The sequence below is a fragment of the Podarcis melisellensis genome (assembly GCF_964234715.1).
Source record: "Podarcis melisellensis genome assembly, chromosome: 4".
Classification (NCBI taxonomy): Eukaryota; Metazoa; Chordata; class Lepidosauria; order Squamata; family Lacertidae; genus Podarcis; species Podarcis melisellensis.
In genome coordinates, this window is record NC_138531.1 from 15,891,500 (window position 1) to 15,914,862 (window position 23,363).

At 42.6% G+C, this 23,363-nt stretch overlaps 1 long non-coding RNA gene across 1 annotated transcript; it reads left to right on the plus strand.

Annotated features, from left to right (window-relative positions):
• The first annotated feature begins 3,228 nt into the window (after nucleotides 1-3,228).
• On the plus strand, nucleotides 3,229-17,370 carry LOC309368343. The gene is made up of 2 exons (XR_014167707.1): nucleotides 3,229-3,713; nucleotides 16,817-17,370. It is a non-coding gene; the product is annotated as an uncharacterized lncRNA (long non-coding RNA).
• Nucleotides 17,371-23,363: the final 5,993 nt, after the last annotated feature.

Sequence of the window (23,363 nt, forward strand, 5' to 3'; positions counted from 1 at the left end):
TTGGTCTGTGAGCTTCAGTCAGGTGGCCTGCGGCATACCCACATTAAATATTCATATCGACTTCTAATTGTATTCTTACTGCCCTTTTTATTTCTTATATTGTATTTTTTTAATTACAATTTGGGTTTTATGGAATGTAAATTGTAACCCAAGAAAATGCAACGAGAGAAATAAAAGGAGCAATTAAAGCACAATTAAAAATCATTCCACTCCTAGCACAGCGCATGACAATTGCTGCAACAGGCGGGGGAATTATGGGGTCCTCTAAGGCCACCAGCAATTTTCAGGTTGTCCATGGGAACCACTGTCCTAAGAGGGGACAGGGAGTAGGACTTTTTCCCCACTCAGATTTTCAGAATGCTTATGAGGCGTTCTACTTAGTGGCTGATTGCAATAAGAGAGAAAGGGGAAGGAGTGTTTTCCTAGTCATGGTTAGCCAATGAATTGAGTTCTTTCTGCATTGCTCTTCAGAAGAAGAAGAAGAAGAAGAAGAGTTTTGATTTGATATCCTGCTTTACCACTACCTGAAGGAGTCTCAAAGCGGCTAACATTCTCCTTTCTCTTCCTTCCCCATAAGAAACACTCTGTGAGGTGAGTGGGGCTGAGAGACTACAAAGAAGTGTGACTGGCCCAAGGTCACCCAGCAGCTGCATGTGGAGGAGCGGAGACGCGAACCCGGTTCCCCAGATTACGAGACTACAGCTCTTAACCACTACACCACACTGGCTCTCGTGATCTGCATGACCATCTCATGTGTTTAATGTGATAGAGGCTCAGATCTGAATGTGTATGTGTAAAACGGGTGGAGAACCTAGCCCTTGAGTCATCCTGGACCACACACCCTCCCAAGTCACAAGCACCAGCCCTCTTTTACAGTCTCCTTGATATTGTTTTCTTTTGTCCTAACTGGAATTCATTTTCCATTATCAGAGGCATAGAGATGAACATGAAGCAAGCCTACTCAATAAAAGGTAAAAGTCCCCATCTTTGCCTATGGCCCTGCCTACCACTAATATGTGGGCCCCTAGAAGGCTATCCCGAATAGAGTGTGCCCCCCCCAGGCTATAAGATGTCCCCCAGCTTGGTGCAAAAGAAGAAAAGTCTTTTCCTTTCTTCTTCCCTGCTATTTAGCATAATATAACTAATCCACTTTATTCTCTACCAGTCTCCAAAATCCACATTAGTAGCCTCATTTCCATTGATCAAATAAGTGCAAATTCCTGTTTGGAATTCATCTAATGTGGCTGAATCCATTTAAGGCTTCTTTAATAGTGTTAAATAGATTTAGCAATTTGGATACGATCAGTGCTTTCTCCTAAATTACAGATTTCCCTCCCTTCTCACATTGTCCCAGATTTTCCTTTAATTCACATCCAGAGTGTTCTTTCCAATAATGCAGCATATGATTACTCTTTAATTAAAGTAAAATGAAAAATCCACTGTGAAGAAAATGGCCGGGACAAAATCTCACGTCTTTGTTCTGTACTACTTTTTACAGTGAAGGAAATCAGCATTGCTTTGAAATGGGGGGGGGGGCAGCCTACATTTTGCATTTATCACATGGGGACAACTCAGACATATCTATATTACCTGGCCTTTGAAATGTATGTACCTGGTCACAACTTTTTTCCTTCCTCATCGCAAGATACATTTCTACACCACTGTCACCCACGGCATGTAGGTTTTTGCCAGTGGAGAGCAAAAGAGGTTTAAAGAAGCTCTCAAGGCAAATCTTTGAAAATGACAACTGGGAAACATTGGCCTTCAAGCGCTCCAGTTGGAGAATAGCCTCTACCAAAGGTGTCATGGACTTCAAAGAAGCACAAACTCAGGATGAAAGGGAGACTGAGCTAAGAGGAAGGCACATTTGAATAATCCTCACCGTGATCATCTCCTGCTCAGAAACCTATGTACCCACTGTGGAAGGACATGTGGATCCAGAATTGGCCTCCACAGTCACTTACGGATTCACTGTTAAAACTGTGTTTATGGAAGACAATCTCACGCGGCTACAAGTGATCAAGGAAGGAAGGAAGGAAGGAAGGAAGGAAGGAAGGAAGGAAGGAAGGAAGGAAGATGTCTGCAGATGCTCCATGTAACCTGGAAGAATATATGTCACTATATGTTTTTGTATTGTGACAGCCAGATTAGCAATATCTGAACATTGCATAACCTTTTTATTAAATGTTCAAATTTTAAAAATTCTTTTAAGCAACACTCAGAACAAATCTCTCATATCCATTGACTTTCCCTCAACCCCCATGGTGCTCTTTTCTTACTATATAAACCTGCTCTACTACTTATATTTTACCCATTATATACATTGATTCTAACTTATTAAATGTTGCTATTCTTCCTCCATACCTTTTGACATAACCATGATTCCCCCCCGCCAAATATCTATACCTTGGAGGACTTCATCTGGGGACCTGATTCTTGAATGAGCCTCTCAGATTTGGTCTTTAACTTTGATGCAGAAGTTGGCATATGAAGTACATGCAAGAAGAAAGAACTGCACAATAGATACATTTTGTTATGTTTGGCCAGACTTCATTTCTTCTTGCTCTAGTTATCTCCTGCTTGGACTACTGCAATGTGCTCTACGTGGGGCTACCTTTGAAGGTGACCCAGAAACTACAACTAATCCAGAATGCGGCAGCTAGACTGGTGACTGGGAGCAGCCGCCGAGACCATATAACACCGGTCCTGAAAGTCCTACATTGGCTTCCAGTACATTTCTGAGCACAATTCAAAGAGTTGGTGTTGACCTTTAAAGCCCTAAACGGCCTCGCCCCAGTATGCCTGAAGGTGCGTCTCCATCCCCATCGTTTAGCCCTGACATTGAGGTCCAGCGCCGAGGGCCTTCTGGCGGTTCCCTCACCGCAATAAGCAAAGCTACAGGGAACCAGACAGAGGGCCTTCTTGGCAGTGGTGCCTGCCCTGTGGAACACCCTCCCATCAGATCTCAAAGAGACAAACAACTACCTGACATTTAGAAGAATCTGAAGGCACCCGGTTTAGGGAAGTTTTTAATGTGTGACATTTTAATGTATTTTTAATCTTTGTTGGAAGCTGCCCAGAGTGGCTGGGGAGGCCCAGCCAGATGGGCAAGGTACAAATAAATTATTATTATTATTATTATTATTATTATTATTATTATTATTATTATTAATATGTGTGTATCAATGACTAACAAAACATGCATTTTAAATTCCTATTGCAAATTGCTTCAGCATCTGCTGTCATCAGTTGCTCTGATAACAATGATGTCATTTCAAAGGTGGCAGTTATAGATCTTTGAGGACAGAATTCTCAGGAGACCTTCATTCTCTGAAACTAAGCAATCCTGGTGCTCTCCCTGTGTTGAAGCCATGCAGTGTTAATGTGTCTGGCATGTACATCTAAAGGTTCTCCCTTTCTGCTAACATTTTTGGATCTGTTGGCAGCTCCAGAGCAATTACTGCCAGGCTGCAGTTCTGAGAATTCAAATGTTTACCACCAGGCATATATTAGCCATATGTATGCTCCTAATAGTTAAATCTGTTTTTTTATTTTTAAGAGAGCTATTGTATGTCAGAAGAAAGCATGTTAAACCTACAGCTGAGACCCATGGCTGTAAAAATCCTGCACTCTCTCTGCACAACTGGGAGTACCGCTCCACATGACCGTTTCCATTCACTTCAATAGAGGGACCGCTCTCCTGCACATTTTTGGTGAGTATTAGTTGACTGCTAGGTGAATGCTTTACGGTGATGGGTGTCCACAGGAGGGGGCAATGGTTAAATGCTTGAGCCAACGCTGTACTTGCCTCATGAGGTTGTTATGGGGAAGATTAAGCAAAAGACCCAATTCCAGAGAATACAGGCATTGTTTTCCAAATGCAACAATGATATACAGCAACTACGAACCCATGCTAACGATTTTCCAATCATGCTTTAGCTAAACATTCCTGAGGGGCTGTTCTGTTGTTCTCATTTATTTGTTTTACCCCATAATTGCCTTCCATCTTTGTCTGCTTAAGACAACGAGGAATAAAAAGGCACTCATAATTGAATTCAAGGAAGAAATGATACCATGCGGATTGATGCCAACCTTCCCCTGAGATAATAACATGGTGAACACAAGAATACAGCTGAAGGATCATGTATTTTATTATGAGAAGCATCATTCAAAGCAACTGGGAAATTAGTAAGAATCACCACATTTCAGTATACTAACATGGTGGTGCAGTTCTATGAGTTATGCATAATAGTAATTTTGTGAAGAACATTGCAGAATTACAAAGTCTTTGAGGAGTAACAGATAACTTAAATGTGTCTAAGTAAAGGAGAATGATATTGGCTTCACTTTAAGGAGAAAGTGAAGCTCTTTATGGATGTGATTAGTTGTTCTTGTGGTGGTGGAGGAGACTCTTGAGAGTCCCGTGGTCTGCAAGAAGATCAGACCTATCCATTCTTAAGGAAATCAGCCCTGAGTGCTCACTGGAAGGACAGATCGTGAAGCTGAGGCTCCAATACTTTGGCCACCTCATGAGAAGAGAAGACTCCCTAGAAAAGACCCTGATGTTGGGAAAGATGGAGGGCACAAGGAGAAGGGGACGACAGAGGACGAGATGGTTGGATAGTGTTTTCGAAGCTACCAGCATGAGTTTGACCAAACTGTGGGAGGCAGTGGAAGACAGGAGTGCCTGGCGTGCTCTGGTCCATGGGGTCACAAAGAGTCGGACACGACTAAATGACTAAACAACAACAAAGTTGTTTTTGAACAAGGCATAGATTGAAGCATTTGTGTCTCACGGTACTGCATCAGTTATTACTGTTTAAGAGAAATGTTCAGCTGCACTTTAGTCCATCTTCACATGAAGAAGAAGAAGAAGAAGAAGAAGAAGAAGAAGAAGAAGAAGAAGAAGAAGAAGAAGAAGAAGAAGAAGAAGAAGAAGAAGAATTCAAGTTACTTGGACAAATTGTAAACATTTCACAGAGATCTGAAAGTGTCTGTGTGAGAGCCTCAGCTGATTTGTAGGCTTGCCTGTATTAGGTCCTAATTTCCAGCAATTTTAGTTAAAGAATCTTGGGTAGAAAGGTTGAAAAATGCATTTACTTGTATTTCTGCTGCCAGTCAGACTTGACGGTACAGTGGTACCTCAGGTTACATACGCTTCAGGTCACACACTCCACTAACCCAGAAATAGTGCTTCAGGTTATGAACTTTGCTTCAGGATGGGAACAGAAATCGTGCTCTGGCGGTGCAGCAGCAGCAGGAGGCCCCATTAGCTAAAGTGGTGCTTCAGGTTAAGAATAGTTTCAGGTTAAGTACGGACCTCCGGAACGAATTAAGTACTTAACCCGAGGTGCCACTGTACTGAGGTGGATGGACCAGTGTTGTGACTTGGTTTCAAGTAGATTCATATGTTCATGAACCTCTTTGTAGTCTATATCACTGCAGGTGGGAGCTCATGGCACTGAATGCTCTGCCCTTCAAAAAAAACCCCTACGTCCTGCTCAGCTGGCCACAGGGACACTGCAAGGAGTTGACAAACTGAGTTTTATCATTCCCCTGCAGAACTCACTTCACCATTGACCCCATTCAATAAATGCCATGTTTGCCTTTTCATGCTTCCTTGAGGGCTCAAAGATAGAAATCCCCTGCTTTGTTATTCATCTCAGCTGACTCCATGCTGGGAAATAGTGGACGGTGAGTTTTGCACAATGGTAGTCTGGGTGAAGGGTTTGCATATTGCTAATAGTGCATGGATGAAATAAATGGGAGACCCCAAACAACTCAGTGACACCTCAATACCTCTACAGTTTCTGCTGATATACTGTGTCAAACAAAGGGAGCAACTTGTTAGGTTGATGAATGAGCAAACACTGGACCTAGGACCATCTGCCTACTTTGTACTTTACCACTAGGGAATAGTCCTACAGTAGGCCTCGTTAGTTTGGATATGGCTATATTGCTATTCTCTTTGGAGGTTGAAACACAGGATGAAGTAGAAGGTAGTGTTCCACAGGCCAAGCACCCAAGACGCAACAGACAATTCATTAGTCTACCTCCCATCTGCTGCTTTGGCTGTGGGGTTAGGGATTGACTTTGCATAGTAAGAATTTAGGGCTTTTGACCTGCTTCTCATATTTCTATTTGGCATCCTTGGCAAAAACACCCACTGACTTCCATCACAGCTATAAGGCAGCTTGTGGTGCTGGCCTGTGAGCTTTTTCTTGTGATATATGCCATCCTTATTCATCAAGCTGACATCTTGTTCCTCCACACAGGGGGCACTAAACAGAGCAGAGTTTAGTAGGAGCTTTGGATCCATAGCAGAATCTGAACCATGATTCTGGAAGCTCCATGAGATTTCCACACCTTCTTCTTACCTAATGGACGTGAAGCTTGATGTATGCTGTTCTTGTAATGGTAGTCCTTTGTACTCTGTCTGGAGTGTTAGCTATTTGCATGCTGTCTGTTTTTCTGCTGCTAGGGGACATGAGCTCCTACCTGCAGAAGTCCCTGAGGTCTGTGGTTTGTCCATTGCTGTTTGCCTTCCTACCCATTCCACCGTGGTAGCCTGCACTGGAAAGGAGCACCTTCTTGTACTGTACATTGCTTGTACTGCACATTGTATATACATGGAGGTTCATGACACAATGACAATGCTATTCATTGATTGGTGTCTCCATACATGTCCAATGTAGAAGGCATCACCAGCTGGTGTTTGTGTGTCTGTCAGGGTTGCTGTTGGCCCCTTGTTTCTATAACTGTTGTGGTGCTTCTGACTTCAATCATGATTCCATTATGCCAGGATTCCATTCAGCGCCATGGTTCCTGACCTAGACTGTTGTTTATCTGTTGTTTAAAAATAAATTGTAACTTAGAAATAACAACAGTAGTCACTTACAAACAACCCAGTTCTCACAAAATATCCAACAGTTTGGGAAAGCATATAATTAAGATTGTCTCCAAAACTTCAGCTAAACTATTTCAAGTAATTAATCACTTGTACTCATTTTTTTGTTATGTATTCAAAGTTTGATATACCTTTAAACAAGTTCTTTTATAGACTGTGAGCTTCCCTACTGTTGCAATTTCCCACATCTTCAGGAGCTATTCATCTTTGGCCAGTGAGCTATTTGCTGAGTGTTTTGAAAAAACAAGTCTAGCAATCAGATTACATATTACTTCCTGATTACTTTTTGATGCACATATAAACTAATATGTCGAGACTACTTTCTACACTTTTGAGATATCAAAGCTGTGAAGGTTGAACGTTACTGAATAATCCAAGTGCCCAATTCAGAATGCCAAAGATTTTTCAAAATATAGCAAGTGTAATTCCAATTTCTTTGGAGCTGTAACAACACCGAGGCTATGTTTTGTAGCATCTTTTGATCAAATCCCACTGGGACTTACTTTTGAGTAGACACATAAAGTATTGTGCTGTGATTCTCTTTTCAACAGTGGCAGCAATGAAGCCTGTGCAAAACAGTACAATGATAAACATGGATCAGAGCCTAGGTCCACCATTGTTGTTCCTCATCGAAACCATTGAAAATCATTCCCACTCATTGATGTCCCTTCTAACCATTCATACAGATCTTAGTTGGGCTTTAGCTGTTCACATCCATCATTTGTAGTACGCTGTTGGGATCACAATCTGGGTCTATCTCTCCTGTCTTTTAAAGGATTTTACCATCACCCTCTGGACCTTTCTTGCTACCATGGAAAAACGAGACCCCACAACACACCACCTCTCTCTGTCTCACTCCAGTCTGAGAGCCTTTCACTTGTCTTGTTATTCCCTGCAGCTGGTTTCCTTACTTCACACCACTTCTGATACACAGACCTGTCACTTTCCACAAAACAGCTGGAGCTTGGGCGGTGAGGACTGCTGTTTCAAGTCTTTCATTACATGTAAAATCTGACCAGTAGGAAATTGGCAGCACAAAGCTCTTTGGCAATGGTAATTTGACAGGGTTTCTATAATTCCTGGGGACCTCCCTGCTCAAGCTAGAGACCTGCTGGATCTTGCTTGACCTGGTGGGTCTTGCCATAAATTGCTCCCTAAGCATACTTAGGAACTGTACTGCCTGTCTATTGCTGATGCATGAATCTGCCTCCACATTTTGTGTTGTAATCTTCTTTGGAAAGGAAGGAAGGAAGGAAGGAAGGAAGGAAGGAAGGAAGGAAGGAAGGAAGGAAGGAAGAGTCTGGGTAGCTGGGGGTATAACCCCCTTTCTGTACCCTATTTTCAGTTAGCTATATGAAAGTGCTGTCTGCAGCATGTCTCTAATCATTTCATAAGCTCATAGGTGAACCAGTCTCTAGTTTTGGGGTGGCAATATATCTCTTTCCTCTTTCCACTATTAAAAAGGAACTGCACTTAAGCTTAGTGGTCCAGTTCATATATGGGAGAGGCAAATCTTCCTTGCCATTACTCAGGACCGCATATGGCAAATATGCCTACACATCACATTTCCTATTCTAACCAGGTAAAGGTAAAGGGACCCCTGAGCATTAAGTCCAGTTGCGGATGACTCTGGGATTGCGGCACTTACTGGCTGAGGGAGCCGGTGTTTGTCCACAGACAGCTTCCGGGTCATGTGGCCAGCATGACATAACCCGCTTCTGGCGAACCAGAGCAGCGCACGGAAACACCATTTACCTTCCCGCCGGAGCGGTACCTATTTATCTACTTGCACTTTGATGTGCTTTCAAACTGCTAGGTTGGCAGGAGCTGGGACCCAACAACGGGAGCTCGCCCCATCACGGGGATTTGAACCACTGACCTTCTGATCAGCAAGCCCTAGGCTCAGTGGTTTAGACCACAGCGCCACCCACCAGAGGGTGGCCAATTTCCCAGGCTATGTTACAGTGTCAAGTATATTTCACAACACTATTAGCAATAAGTATGCTTCTGCTATGTTTCCCCCCAGTATCCATGCAGTGTTGAAGGCTGATTATTTAGCGACCATTATCACTGTGCATCATTTCTATGGCAAACAACATTAATCAAAGGAGAGACAGAAGAGGACAACTCCCGCAGAGAGACACAGTTGGGCGTCAAAGCTCTCAGTGCTAAAGATGTGTGGTGTGCATAGCTTAGAGAGAGCATCTCATATCTTTAATTATTGATTAAGAAAACTCGATTAACGAAAATAAGTCTAGGTAAAAAGAAGGTATGCCAGAAATATAACTATCTGCATGGGGGGGTCTTTTTTAATTGGAAATGGCTGAGAATGTAAAACAAAAGGCTTAGCAGAAAGAAAGGTATTTGAAATCTATGACAAATGTTGTTTTACAATCAAGACAGGATTGAGAATTGATCCATGGTTTCAACAAATCACATTCCTTTCACAACACAGCAGTCTTCAATGTGCATACAGAGCAGCCTTTACCAACCTGTGCTTTGGACTACAACTCCCATAAGCCCTAGCAATAGAACAAAAAGGTAAAGGTAAAGGACCCCTGGACTGTTAAGTCCAGTCAAAGGTGACTATGGGGTTGAAACGCTCATCTTACTTTCAGGCCGAGGAAGCTGGCATTTGTCTGCAGAAACTTTCTGTGTTGTGTGGCCCCCAGGACTAAACCACTTCTGGCACAATGGAACACTGTGATGGAAACCTGAGTACACAGAAATGCTATTTACCTTCCCGCCACAGTGGCACCTATTTAACTACTTGCACTGGCATGCTTTTGAACTGCTAGGTTGGCAGGAGCTGGGACAGAGCAATGGGAGCTCACCCCGTCATGGGGCTTCGAACCACTGACCTTCTGAAGGCAAGCCCAAGAGGCTCAGTGGTTTAGACCACAGCGCCACCCGCGTCCTAGCCCCAGCAGTATTGCAGGTTTGTGAAGGGAAGGCTGACCTAAGAGACAGCATGTTTGAATATACCTCTCCCACAAAATCTCCCTGGATGGGTAAGCTTAGCACATCTGGAGGAAGGCTTCTCGTTGACTTGAGCTATGTAGGAATGATTAATGCTAAGATGCTATGTGTGCATCTGATGTAGTGATACTCCTGCACTTTGTAATTGCCTGCTTCAGTGAAAACATGTGGTCTGCATCCCATAAGACTTTTCAGAGGCATTTTTAAAAGCACCCATCAGCTTTGAAAACCAAGAAAATGAAGGCAAGGGGAGGGCTTTGTGGCAATCTATAGTCTCTGCCTAAGCTTCAGCTTATTTGGGTCAGAGAGCTTTGGTGTGTTTTGTCAAACAAGCCCAGATATTACACAGCTCCCTTGTTCCCAAAGCTTTGAAGCATCCCTGGGTTTACCCATAGCTCTCTGAAGCCTTAGAAGATCACCCATTGGGGGCTTTTGCATGGCTCAGTCTGAGCTGTGATTAATGTCCAAGACTTGTCCAAGAAACATGGACTTTTCTGAGGGGCAGTTAATAAAGCAGTGTGTTAAGGTTGCCAGCACTATAAGCTGGGACAGATCTTTTTATTATTACTTTGGGAGAGGGTTAAACTTTTTATTTCAGAGTTTTCTGAGAAAGCTCATGAATACCAAGCCAGAAATAAATTAAATGGGCATGAGGGAGAGATGCAGTACTATGAGGATTCTACAAGGCGGCCTTCTCCAATGGGGGCTCAGATATTTATATTGTGGAATAAGTGACAACTGTGACTTACAAGTAATTGAATACTGCTGAAAGTTACACAGGTTTCTATAGACGCTTTGGGTTTCATAAAGCAGAAAAATTAAGTGCCAACTGGGATGGGGAGGGGAATTCAGTTTGCATTCTAATGGAAACCTTTGTATTCTGAAACAATACGCAAACTGAAACCCAGCTTTCCTTCCAAAATTCACACTTCTGCAATTCTCCCCAAAATGTGTAAAAAATGTATGTCTCAAGGGAAAGTATGCATAAAAATGCATATATCTGTGAAACCGACACACAGCTTTTTATTGGGGAAGTTGATTGAAAAGGTAAATATTAAGCAAAATTGCATACCAAATTTCCTAAAAATAATAATAATAATCAGTAAGTGATACATAAATATTGCAAACTGAACCTAAGAACTGAGGAAAAACAACAGCTGCCTGATTCCTCCATCCTTGTTTCCAGCACTATTAAACTGGTCCGTACAACTGCACTAAGCTTAAAAGTATACGAAAGAGTGTGCTTCCTTCCACTATGCAGAGAACATGTAATGGGAAATTGGGTCCTCCCTTAAAGAGGGCATGTATTGCAGTGAGACCTGGAAACTGACACCCTGTGTTGTGGGTGGGTACGATTGGTCAGCCACAACACCCGATTGGTAGGTCCCTCGTAGCTGGGTGCAATCTGGCCAATGGGATGCAGTCCAAACGGTTCGAGGGACCTATTTATACCCATGCACGTGACCCAGAGCTTCCTCTTTCGGAGCGTGCATTTGGAACACCCACCCACCTCTCCCTACTTTTAGGGCTTTGTGCTTGACCTTGCTATGCCGTCGTGTGTCATCTGTCATTGGGACAGGGGTATGGCAGGAATTTTCCCCGCTTGGCTGATTGGCTGTTGTCATTTGGGTTTTGCCTGCGTAGCAAATCTTCACAACTTGTAAGGTTGCAGATAGGCTCTGGTTCAGATGATAGGGATGGGAGAACGCTCTTGCCATCCCTATGTGAAGGGTATTCCGTTAAAGGAATCCAGGGACTCGATGGTTTGGTCAACACCTGAGAGGGGGTTGTGCCCGTGCCTGAGTTCAGGGGGACATTTGGGTGGTGGAGATAGCCTGTTCCCAGCTTTCCGCTTATCCAGGTGTTCACCCTTGGCTGACCTATGCTGGAACCCTGGGTCAGTGCTGCCTGCAGAATGTAGGGAGCTAGTCGAACCAGAGCCTATGCAACCATTCACTTTCTGTAATCAATAAAGTTGTGGCCTAAATTCTGCCAAAAACCAAAACCAAAATTTGAGTGAATTTATTTAGGGGGGAGGTTTCTGCGTCTGAACACGCAAAACCCTTTCACTGTTGACAGGTCAGGCAGAGGGAGAGAATCTTGTAAACCAGATCCCTGCATGACTGATCCCGATTTTACTGGGATATCACTGATGGACAGCAGCTGTCCTGGCTTCTTATGTCAATCTGTGATGTCCTGCTTCCTCAGGGTCCCCACCAAGGCCTGAAGGCCTGCCACAGTCACTGACGTGCTTCAGGAAGCTGGGCCACACTTCCAGAAGCACACTTTCTCTCCTCTCCCAACCTGAGCACTCAGCAGAAGCCTTTTGGAGATAGTGGGACTTCTGGTGGAGGCAGTGGGTGGGGGGATGCAGTGGTGTAGTGTGGGGGTGCAGGGGGGGCCAACCGCACCGGGCGCAACATCTGGGGGGGCGCGCTAGCACTCGCAGCTCTCTGCCCCTGCTAAAACCCACAGGTTAGGGGGCGCAAATTACTTGCCTTGCCCCGAGTGCTGACAACCCACGCTACGCCACTGGGGGGATGAGTTGTGAGGTTGCATAGGGTAGTGGTGGCAGTGACAGACCTGAGCGGGTGGGGGGCAGCGGCATGGATTTCAGTTAGAATAAGTTGGAGGGTGTGGTGATCACACAAGGTCCCTGGACATTTAATGGTCTATTGATCCCTGTGCCACCACTGTGATCGCTTCCCCGCTGCCACCAACCAGTTACTCTCTGGTAAAACACTGAGTCCAGTCAGTTGTCAAAAGTGAACCAACCCCCCCCCCCAAGATTATTAACAAGTTTATGGTTTCTCAGATAATATTCCTGTCAGTATCTAACTTTAGTTTCTTTACCGGCCTATAATACCCTCCTAATACCTTCTGACTGATTATCTCAACTGTTGGACTGACTCCTCCTAACAAATTCTCTCACTCTCTCACACCAGACTAGCCCAACCAACAGACTCATCCTCTCTGTCTCTTCTAACTCCAGACTGTCTTCTCAACAACTCTAACTAACTAAACCTTATACACAGTTAACTCTGTGCTTAAACCTTATACACAGTTAACTCTGCCCCCTGGGTTCCCATTGGTTAGACATTTTATAATTAGTTAACCCTTTCCCTATGAACCCCATATGATGTCACACACATAGGAGGGCAAACGCCACAGAGGGTTTGCCCTTGATGGCATCTCTGTGCTGAAGGAGAGGGAAGTGATCCAGCTCATCTAGCATGCAAGAAAGTGACTACACTGTCAAATGTATGAAGCTGAAAAGCAAAAGGAAAGAAAAAAGGCACCAGTGAAATGAAGAAAAGGAGGGAGATAGAATCTGAAGTAAGTAAGCCTGGGGCAGGGGGACTGCATTTTGCTATGGTCAGTAAAACTTTGTGCACATTTGAGAATTAATATCCCCCCTTTCCCTCTTTTTAAATGTATGAAGGAGGTTGCAAGACTCTGAAATTCAACCACTCTTGTTATATATAGCAATAGCAGCAGAAAATATGATTAATAGGCGGCCTGATTTCTGAGCAGTAGAAGAAAGGTAGAGTGTGAATGTAATGAAGAAGAAATGATACACGTCACACAACCCAACTTTCTAAAATGCTTCCAAACTCCAAACCATTCCGGATGCCCAAATTCAGAACACAGAGGGGAATTTCTCTGGTCAGCATGTTTAAACAGTGAATCAGACAGCCGGGGTTTTATTGATCTGGCATGGATTTTACCAAAAGGGGTCAAACCTGAAATACTGTAGGTTAAATATTGTGGGGGATGTTTCTCTTTTGTGAAAACATAATTCGCTTCAGGCAAAACTGGTAGCTCTACACTTTGTGTTTGAAAACACAGTTTGTGTGACACTAATAAAGGGAGACTATGACTCAGACACCTTATTTATGCTACAACATGCTAGAAATATAATTCAATGAGTATCCTCACCTGGCAATAGCTATATATATGCACTGAAGAATTTTGCAGTATTGTCTGAAAGAACATATTATATATCAAATAAAGAGAAGACCCTGATACTTCAGGATTTTCTCCTCTCCCCACCCTCCCAAGCAGACAGTGGGTGACATTTCAATTTTGCCTCTACTTACCTTTACACAGGTGGTGCTGTGGGTTAAACCACTGAGCCTAGGACTTGCTGATCAGAAAGTCGGCGGTTCGAATCCCTGCGACGGGGTGAGCTCCTGTTGCTCGGTCCCAGCTCCTGCCAACCTAGCAGTTCGAAAGCATGTCAAAGTGCAAGTAGATAAATAGGTACCACTCCGGCGGGAAGGTAAACGGCGTTTCCGTGCGCTGCTCTGGTTTGCCAGAAGCGGCTTAGTCATGCTGGCCACATGACCCGGAAGCTGTACGCCGGTTCCCTTGGCCAATAAAGCGAGATGAGCACCGCAACCCCAGAGTTGGTCACGACTGGACTTAACTGCCAGGAGTCCCTTTACCTTTACCTTTACCCTGTATGGAAGAAGAAGAAGAAGAGTTTGGATTTGATATCCTGCTTTATCACTACCCTAGGGAGTCTCAAAGCGGCTAACATTCTCCTTTTCCTTCCTTCCCCACAACAAACACTCTGTGAGATGAGTGGGGCTGAGAGACTTCAAAGAAGTGTGACTGGCCCAAGGTCACTCAGCAGCTGCATGTGGAGGAGCGGAGACGCGAACCCGGTTCCCCAGGTTACGAGACTACCACTCTTAACCACTACACCAGTGACTTATTTAGCATAGAATTGTAGATTTGGAATTAATATAAAATTGCATAGTTGGAAGGGACCACCAGGGTCATCTAGTCCAACTCTCTGCAACACAGGAATCTTTTGTCCCAGGTGGGGCTCAAATCCACACTCAAAATAGTCTTGGTTTTTATTTGCATTGAATGTTATTTAAGCTAAAGCTTTCAATTTATTGCCATCTGTCTTTGAAAGCTAATCCTACACTTTCAAATGTTATCAAAAAGGATCTCTGCTGTTGTTTTTTTAAAGACTGGAGTTCTGATTTTTTAATTTCATATTTTTTTGCTCACTTTGACTCATCTCTTTGAACATAAAATTGCAAGGGTGAAGTAATCTAACAATTTTATATGCATTTTAAGCAAGTTGTGGGGGAGTAACACAGTACTTTTGGAATACCGAATGTGAAACTTCTTTTTTTTTTTTCAAGTACTGGGGTAAACATTTTATTTCCGTGGTTTTATTTTGAATTGTGTTTTAAGATGCTCTAAGTATTTCACATGTATTGGTTCTGTGTTAGCTTTGCATCAGGTTTCAAAGATAGGGCATTTTTAGCTGTACATTTTCCCCATCCTTCTTATTCTCATAGATCATAATGATCTTGCAACAGTTCAAAAAGATACTTAGCATACATTGCTGTTTACCCATATTTCTCAGATGTTTCAGAAATGGGAGACCTGGAATGGAATCAGCTGTTATGAAGGATCTGAAAATCAAATCCATGTGGCACAGATCTAAAATGCAGAGCAGATCACTATGGATGTCTGACTTGCTAGTGTCTTCAAATCCTGAATGGAATTTGGATCTCATGTACTTTGCGTCATCTTAACTTACAATGGGCTTGTTTTGCAGCAGCTTCTTGTATTTACGATTTAACAGGATTGTTAAAATCTCCTTACCTTTGGAATACATGACAACTTTCATCAGAGCATCTAAAGGCATACAACTGCAACACACACACACACATTCTTATTACAAAATCTAAACTGTCAGTACAATAAATGTAGATATATTTTGGATGGACAAAACAATGGTGTGAATACAGTAGTCAAAAGCAAACTTTTAAAATTGCTTAAACTCAGCCAGTGAGCAGCCCAGGGGAGTGGGGCGGTGATGTCACCCCCCCGGGATGACACCCGGGGCAGACCACACTCACTGCACCCCCCCCTTCCTCTGCCAGTGAACTCATGACTTCCCTGAAATCTGGTTAGATCACCTCTCAACAGATTCTCCATTCCAAATTCCATTGGTTGCAAGATCACAATCAATACATAATCAGAATGAATTGTGTTTGTTTTTAGTGCCTTGGGTGGCACTATTATTGCCACTGTTATTATTATTGCCACTGTTATTTTATTCGCCACTTAATACCAAAATAGGATTCCATTTTGGTAACAGCACATCAGAGGCATCCCTTGCACCCCCATTAAGGAGCTGCATCTGCACACACACCAGAATATATATATATATATATATATATATATATATATATAAATAGCCACATTAGAAATTACTACCTTTTACACGTCTCAAATACTTGAAGCATCCAGAGTGAAGGCAAGGCAAGGAGGAAGGGTGAGCAAATTTGCATGCCTTTGTGCCGCAGTGCTTGAAGGATGAGAAGCTTTTCCTATGTTTGATCTCTCAATAACAGTAGCATTGTGTCACCACACACATATGTATCAGACACTCCATAGTCTGATTTTTGCACCCCACTGGGCATGCACCCTTGCCGGGGGGCAAGATTCACCAACCCCTAGGGATGCCTCTGCACCACATGCTTCTAGATCTTCTTGTTTATCATTATTATTGGTTTTCCATCTGACAAGGCTTATCGCTGGCTATTCCACTGGTGATAGGTTGTTGTTTTTTTAAGCCCGTTATTAGAAAAGTTGCCATTGTATATAATTGACCTCCAATAGTAGCAAGGGTCAGTTCATTAGGGGAAACTGGTCGCAAGTCTTCTATGAACATTCTGTTCTCATACTGCCCATTAGCAGTTGCTAATGTATATTAATGATTGAATGTGCATTAATGAGCCATTGATTTTTTTTAAAAAAAAAAAGAATTAAACAGCGCTCTTAAATTATATCAAGGGAAATGGTCTGTTAGTATGATGCAAATTAATGCTTACCACTTCCCCCCAAAGAGAGAGAAGAAAGTGGAACATTAAGACCAGGCTGTTTGGTATCTTTCAGAGCCGTACCCTGGCAAGAGGCAAAGAAAGAAAGAAAGAAAGAAAGAAAGAAAGAAAGAAAGAAAGAAAGAAAGAGACATCAAAAGTGCAATGTCACCATCTCAACGTGCTATCAGACTGAGCAGAAGCTAACTGCAGCTTTGATCATATTGCCGCCTCAGCCTTAAACTTAGTGCAGAATAAGGGAGAAGGGGATGATGCTGTCAGAAATTCCTTTTAATCTTTAAAAGAAGAAAGGAAAGAAACTGTAACTGCAGCAGTAGTAAATCAAAGTTAGACTCCCAGATAAGAACTGTTAGCTGATAGATTCAGAATTATTAAGTGAATTGTAAGATAGGATGGGGTGTTGTACATTTTCTTCATGTATATCAAACCGGCAGTGTAATGTTCTTAACATTAATATGTTTTTAAACCATGCAATAAGGTTCAGTGGGGCATTCCATGGTAATTGAGCATAGGATAGCAGCCTTAATTATCTGTCTTTGTTTCTTGGTTCCTGTATGATAATAAATAAAACAAATAAATGTGATCCAAAAAGTTTAGTGGCACTCAAAATCACCCCTGAGCATTATTTCCTAAGAAATAAGTTTGACTGGTTTTAATGGAATTTACTTCCAAGTTAGCACACAGAGGTTCTCGGCATAACGCTGCGGCCTTCAGGTAGCTTAAACCAGTTGATTTCTATTGACTTTAACTGAACTCAGAACAATTTAGCATGGACGCTTCCAGTGGTTGGTTTGTTTTTTGTCAGCACAATAACCTCGTAATAAGGAAATGTAATCATCATGGTTCATTCTGCCTGTCTTAGACTTCCAAAAAGGAGAGTCACCCAAAGCCCTTAACCTGATCAGGCCAATATAAGCAGCAGTAACTGTTCTGTTGCAAGTACCCCCTCAGTTCTGGGCACCACAGTTCAAGAAGGACACTGAAAAACTGGAACGTGTCCAGAGGAGGGCAACCAAAATGGTCAAAGGCCTGGAAATGATGCCTTATGAGGAACGGCTAAGGGAGCTGGGCATGTTTAGCCTGGAGAAGAGGAGGTTAAGGGGTGATATGATAGCCATGTTCAAATATATAAAAGGATGTCACATAGAGGAGGGAGAAAGGTTGTTTTCTGCTGCTCCAGAGAAGCGGACATGGAGCAATGGATCCAAACTACAAGAAAGAAGATTCCACCTAAACATTAGGAAGAACTTCCTGACAGTAAGAGCTGTTCGACAGTGGAATTTGCTGCCAAGGAGTGTGGTGGAGTCTCCTTCTTTGGAGGTCTTTAAGCAGAGGCTTGACAACCATATGTCAGGAGTGCTCTGATGGTGTTTCCTGCTTGGCAGGGGGTTGGACTCAATGGCCCTTGTGGTCTCTTCCAACTCTATGATTCTATGATTCTATGATTCATGCAGGAAACTCGTATGTAACTAGGGATGCATGCATTCGTCCATTTTGGCTCTCTAAAGGAGCAAGCCAAGACAAGGGAAGGTAGAAAAAGTTATATTGGTATGTCAAATCCAAACTCCATTCAGGAGTGGGGCTACAGCTGACTGAGCCAGTCAAAGCCTGGCAGAAGGTAAATAAGCCTTTAAATTGTTTGACTTATAGCACATCTTTTGAGCTCCGAGCCAACCAAGTCCTTCCCCCAAGTAAATAACTTCACACTGACACGCATTTTTAGTTTAAGTTATTGGGTAAAATTTAGGCCACAACTTTACTGATTACAATAAAGTGAGTGGTATTGGCTTAGACATTGGAAACTGACTATGACTGACTCCTACCTCTCTGGCAGGTAGTCTGGAAGGGTAAACAAACGAGGGAGCCACATCAATGAAGACCAACCGAAGCTCACCCCAGGGTTCCTGTGGTCCTGGCATGGCCCTAGCCCCTCAAGTAGACTTCGGATGAGATCTAGGACCCTCCAGATTCCTTTACCGGAATACCCTGTTCATGGAGGGGCAGGTGATGGCCGCACCTCCCCTCCCAAACACCTCACTAAGCCAATGCCTAACTGCCAAACCTTACAAAGTTGTGACAATTCCTAAGGGGGTAGGCGAAAACCAAGTGGCTAGTGCCAATTTGCCCAAAGGACAAAATTCCTACATGGCCCCTGTTCCAAAACAGGCGACCAACTAACATTCAAAGCAAGGCCAATGCAGCAACCTATAAATAGGGACGGGAGGGCAGGTGTTCAGCAGCGTGAAGCAATTGTCTTGGCCATGTCACACTGCCACTTTTAAAGGCCCCTCCCCCCCCAATCACACCACCTGCCTCGGATTGGCTCAAACGGCCTGGTGTGATTGTGGGACCATAATGACAGGCCTGGGACATGCCCAACACTTACCACCTAGTGGGGTGTGGGTGTGTCTCAGGGGTCTGAGCACAACCAGGACCCTCATTAAGGAGGGTCCCCTTTGCCAGCTTATTTTACATTGGGTTGCCACATCGTGTGACCAAGATGAAGGAGTTTGGTCCAGGCTAAGTGTCCACACCACTTTCCGGTCCTCCTGTCATACCTGTGGAACACATTGAGCTTGGCTCAGCGTGTTGGGTTCTGGCTGAGAATGGGGGAGAGATGCTGAACATTCTGTGGCTGAGTCACGGGTGAAGGAGTTAAGACAGCATAGCCTGGGTTCACCAGATAAGAAACTGGCTGACAAGTCCTCAGCAAAACTTTCTCTTGGTGTAATCGAACTTACATGGTTGAGAGAATAAAATGGGTAGCCCACATCTGCTACCTGAACACATTGAAAGGAAGGGTGGCGTGCAAATGGTTTTAACCAAGCAAATGGATCAATTATTCATTTAAAAACAATAGATTTTGCTAATTAAAAACCTTTCGAAAGTTGACTGAGAAATCCATTATAAAGCTAATATAGTCTGAGGAAATGGTTTCTACAGCTATCCCACAGTGATTAACTGGACACATTCTTATCTGTCACTTAAAAGGAGACTTGGCAATCACGGTGTCTGATTTTGACTCTTTATGAAAAGAATAAAATATAACATATGGTTTGTTTATTTCTCTTTCTCTTGGTGGTTGAGGAGGCAGATGCTTAATGGCAAGACTTTGAGAAAGAGCCTTTCTAAAAGTCACTTTTAGAGTTATCTGTCAATTTGATTTGAGAACGTAAGATGGCCATTCTTCTTAGTATGAAGCCCAATATTATGATAGAATGAATGCAATTTCTGACATAAGCATTTACATCATTACCTCGGCTTCTTCATAGCTATAGCATATTAGTCAACCAGAAGTCTTGGGAAGATAAATCACTGTCAGCATAGGAGGGAGATGTGATTTATATTCCACTTCCATGTATTTATTTAGAATGGAACTATGAGATTAAACAAAAAGCTAAATTGGCTGTTGACTCAACAAGGGAAAAAATGAACACTTGTAAATAAATTGTGCTTCACAGACCAGTACTTGGGACATTAAATGTAAGCTCTGCCCCTTTCTCTCCAGCAACTAACTGCCAAACAGCATGTAGAAAATAAATTACGAGGGGGGGGGGGAATCACAATTTGCTAATGTTCTCCAAAGGGCTGTGCCAAGTTATGAATAGAGGTTATAATTCTTGTGGCTTGATTTGGCAATAATATGGGAAGTGATGTTTTGCTTAAGATGCAGTCTGATAAAAATGTTGACTGGGTTGCTCTGTTGTTTTTGTTTTTAAATGCATCCTGTTTTCAAAAACACGGGACTGCTATCATATTTCTGGGAATATTCAGTCATTCATCTGTGTATGCAAGAAAAAATTGTTTACTAGGGCCATGTGTTAGAAGCTCTATGCCAGACCTTCCCAGTCATGCAGCAAAACACAGTTCATCAGAATTTCCTGTTTCTACCTCCTGGCTATGTATGTAAGAACCAGGAAATTGCCAAGTACCAAGTAGGTTAGTGAAATGGGTTTTCCTTGTTGATCAAACGGTGTATGGGGCTGCTCTTTGGTAATCATATCATTTTCAATTAATAAATATATTTTTATAGAGGTATAATCTAGAATTCCGAAGCTCTTTCTGAGTCTGCCCTGAAAAACTCAGACACACCTAATAAATCATGACAATAACATCACCTAGCCTGGTAAAAGCCTGGGATACATTGAACTCAGTTTCCTCCTGTACTGGACTCTAAATACAAATAATTTACTAAGACTACTGAAGCTATTCAGCTCCATAGTCAAATTAACAAAGCTGATGTTAGGGAGGAAAAATATAATTTGTGGTTATCATGATCTTTCTCCCCAGGAGCAGAGACCGCTTCAGGCTCAACAACATAAACAGAGCCCTCTGGATCAGACCAGTGGCTCATCTACAGTAGTCCAGCATCCTGTTTTCACAGGGGCCTACTAGGTGCTTATGGGAAGCCCACAAGCAGAAGCTGAGGTCAACAGTATTCCTGTGGTTTCCAGCAAGTAGTATTCAGAAGCCTACTGCCTCTGTCAGTGGATTCTTGATGTAGTGTTCTGTTCTGAGCCATATTCTATTCCAGTGCTTTCTCTAAATGTGGAATTCCATGGTGGCACCATTGCAGAATTGCTTGCTCATTGTGATCTGTCCAGGGTGCTGAATGACCGACCCTATTTCTCTCTCCATACATTGATTCGTGATCCTGAACGGGACCTGCAACTCTTATCTCTGCATGGCAGGCTTGCATTTAGAGTGCGAACCTGTGCACTTACTTGTGAGTAAGGCACACCGAACTTTCATTTTTGATAGGCTTGGTGTGTTGGACAGGCAAGCTGGTAAATAGCCTGTTTTCATTTGAGGGACCAAACCTGGAGAGCAATTGGATTAATCCTGGAGCCTTTGGTGGACACAGGTTATATCATTTCCAAAAAAACCAATCATGCCAAGTACTATACAGCACAGGGTACAGGTTATTTGCCTGATGTGACATTCCATACAATTTGCTATTTATTAGGACTTGAGCTAGGGAGAGCTAAATACTCTAGGTAGGTAAAATCTATTAGATGTACTGCAGCAGCTACCCCCTGTCAATAAGATTGTGCTGCTCAACTGGTGGAGACCATTTGTAGCTAATAAGAATCAGTGCATCAAATTGTGTTAAGACTATGATTTGATAAGTCAAATACACCATCAGTGTATCAAACACCTAGCAGACCAAAAATAAAAATGTAGGCGTTCTTTTTGGGGTGAACCTTAAATTCTATAGCTAAGTCAAGACTGAGAGAAAGGAAGGGGGGGAGTTAAGGAAACATGAAACAGGGAAAGTAATCGCTAATATCAGCTATTAGCTGTGGTGGCTAAATGAAACATCTCTTTTCAGAGGCAGTATAGCATAAAGCCCAACTAAACCTGTGGGGTGGGGTGGCAAGAGGTGAAGAGGGGGCTTAATCTGTTCCCTTCATGCTGTTTCTTTCTCTCCACATAGCTTGTGGAAGGCAATTTGTAGTAGAAAAGCAGCATGAGGAGAGCACGTTAAGTCCCGCTTTCCCCTCTCCACGTCAGTCTTCATTTTAGTTTGCAGTGTTCAGTTGTGCATTTCGAAAAACAAAACCCACCAAAGTCAGGGTTCAGATCCCTGCGGCTAAGCTTCATGTATAGCCTGACCTTCAGGGTCAATTGCACAAGAACATTGGATTGGGTCTCATTTTCATGCCCTGCTTCACCTTCCAGAATTCACCTGTATGCAGCTAGATGCAGAAAGGCGGACCTTTGACCCGATCCATCAGGGCTCTTCTTTTGTTCCCAAGCTCTTATTTGGGGTTTGATAAGGGGCTTAAAGGATGAAATAATCTAGCCACAACTAAATTGCGAAGTTACTGCCTTCATGTGAGAACCTATGTTTCCCCATAGCCAATTCACCAGAAAGAAGATTTGAGAGCCTATGATTGTGGGTAAGCAGGTTAAACTTATCCAATATAATGAATTAATTATCTAGAATAACTGGAAGAGTACAGGGTGGAGCTGACAAACAGCCTAGTTTCTTCCTCTTTCCCATTGGATGATGACATTGTCACTTTCTCTTTTTTTCTTTTTAGTATTTTTTGCATTAAATTTTTTACAAGGAAAGCATATATTAAACACTACATCCAAATATTCAAAACTAAAAAGAAAAAAAATACAAAACCATATATATATGTATAAAATGGGGAGGGGGGAGAATTTTTGTACTCCTTTTCTTCTTTCTTTCTTTCTTTCTTTCTTTCTTTCTTTCTTTCTTTCTGTCACTTTTTTCTGTTCAGGAGAACTGGTTTGAATCCCTTCTATGTTGGTTGACTTCCCTCTATCTCTTTTTCAGTTTCAATACTTTCCTTAAGTTAAGTAACGAGTATTCTGTATTCATTTATTAAAATCAGTTTTCCCCATATCACTGTGAAATTATTCTAAGCACAACCAAGTATTGTTTTTGGAACCATATTTTATCAGGTAGTTTTTGAAGCAAGCCCATTCTTTTTTTACCTTATCACCTGAGTGGTTTCTTATTAGGTCAGTCATTTTGGCTAGTTCTAGTTACTCGCACAACTTTAATTGCCACTCATCTTTTGTTGGTGTTAACTCACTTTTCCAATATTTCACTATTAGCACTCTGTTGT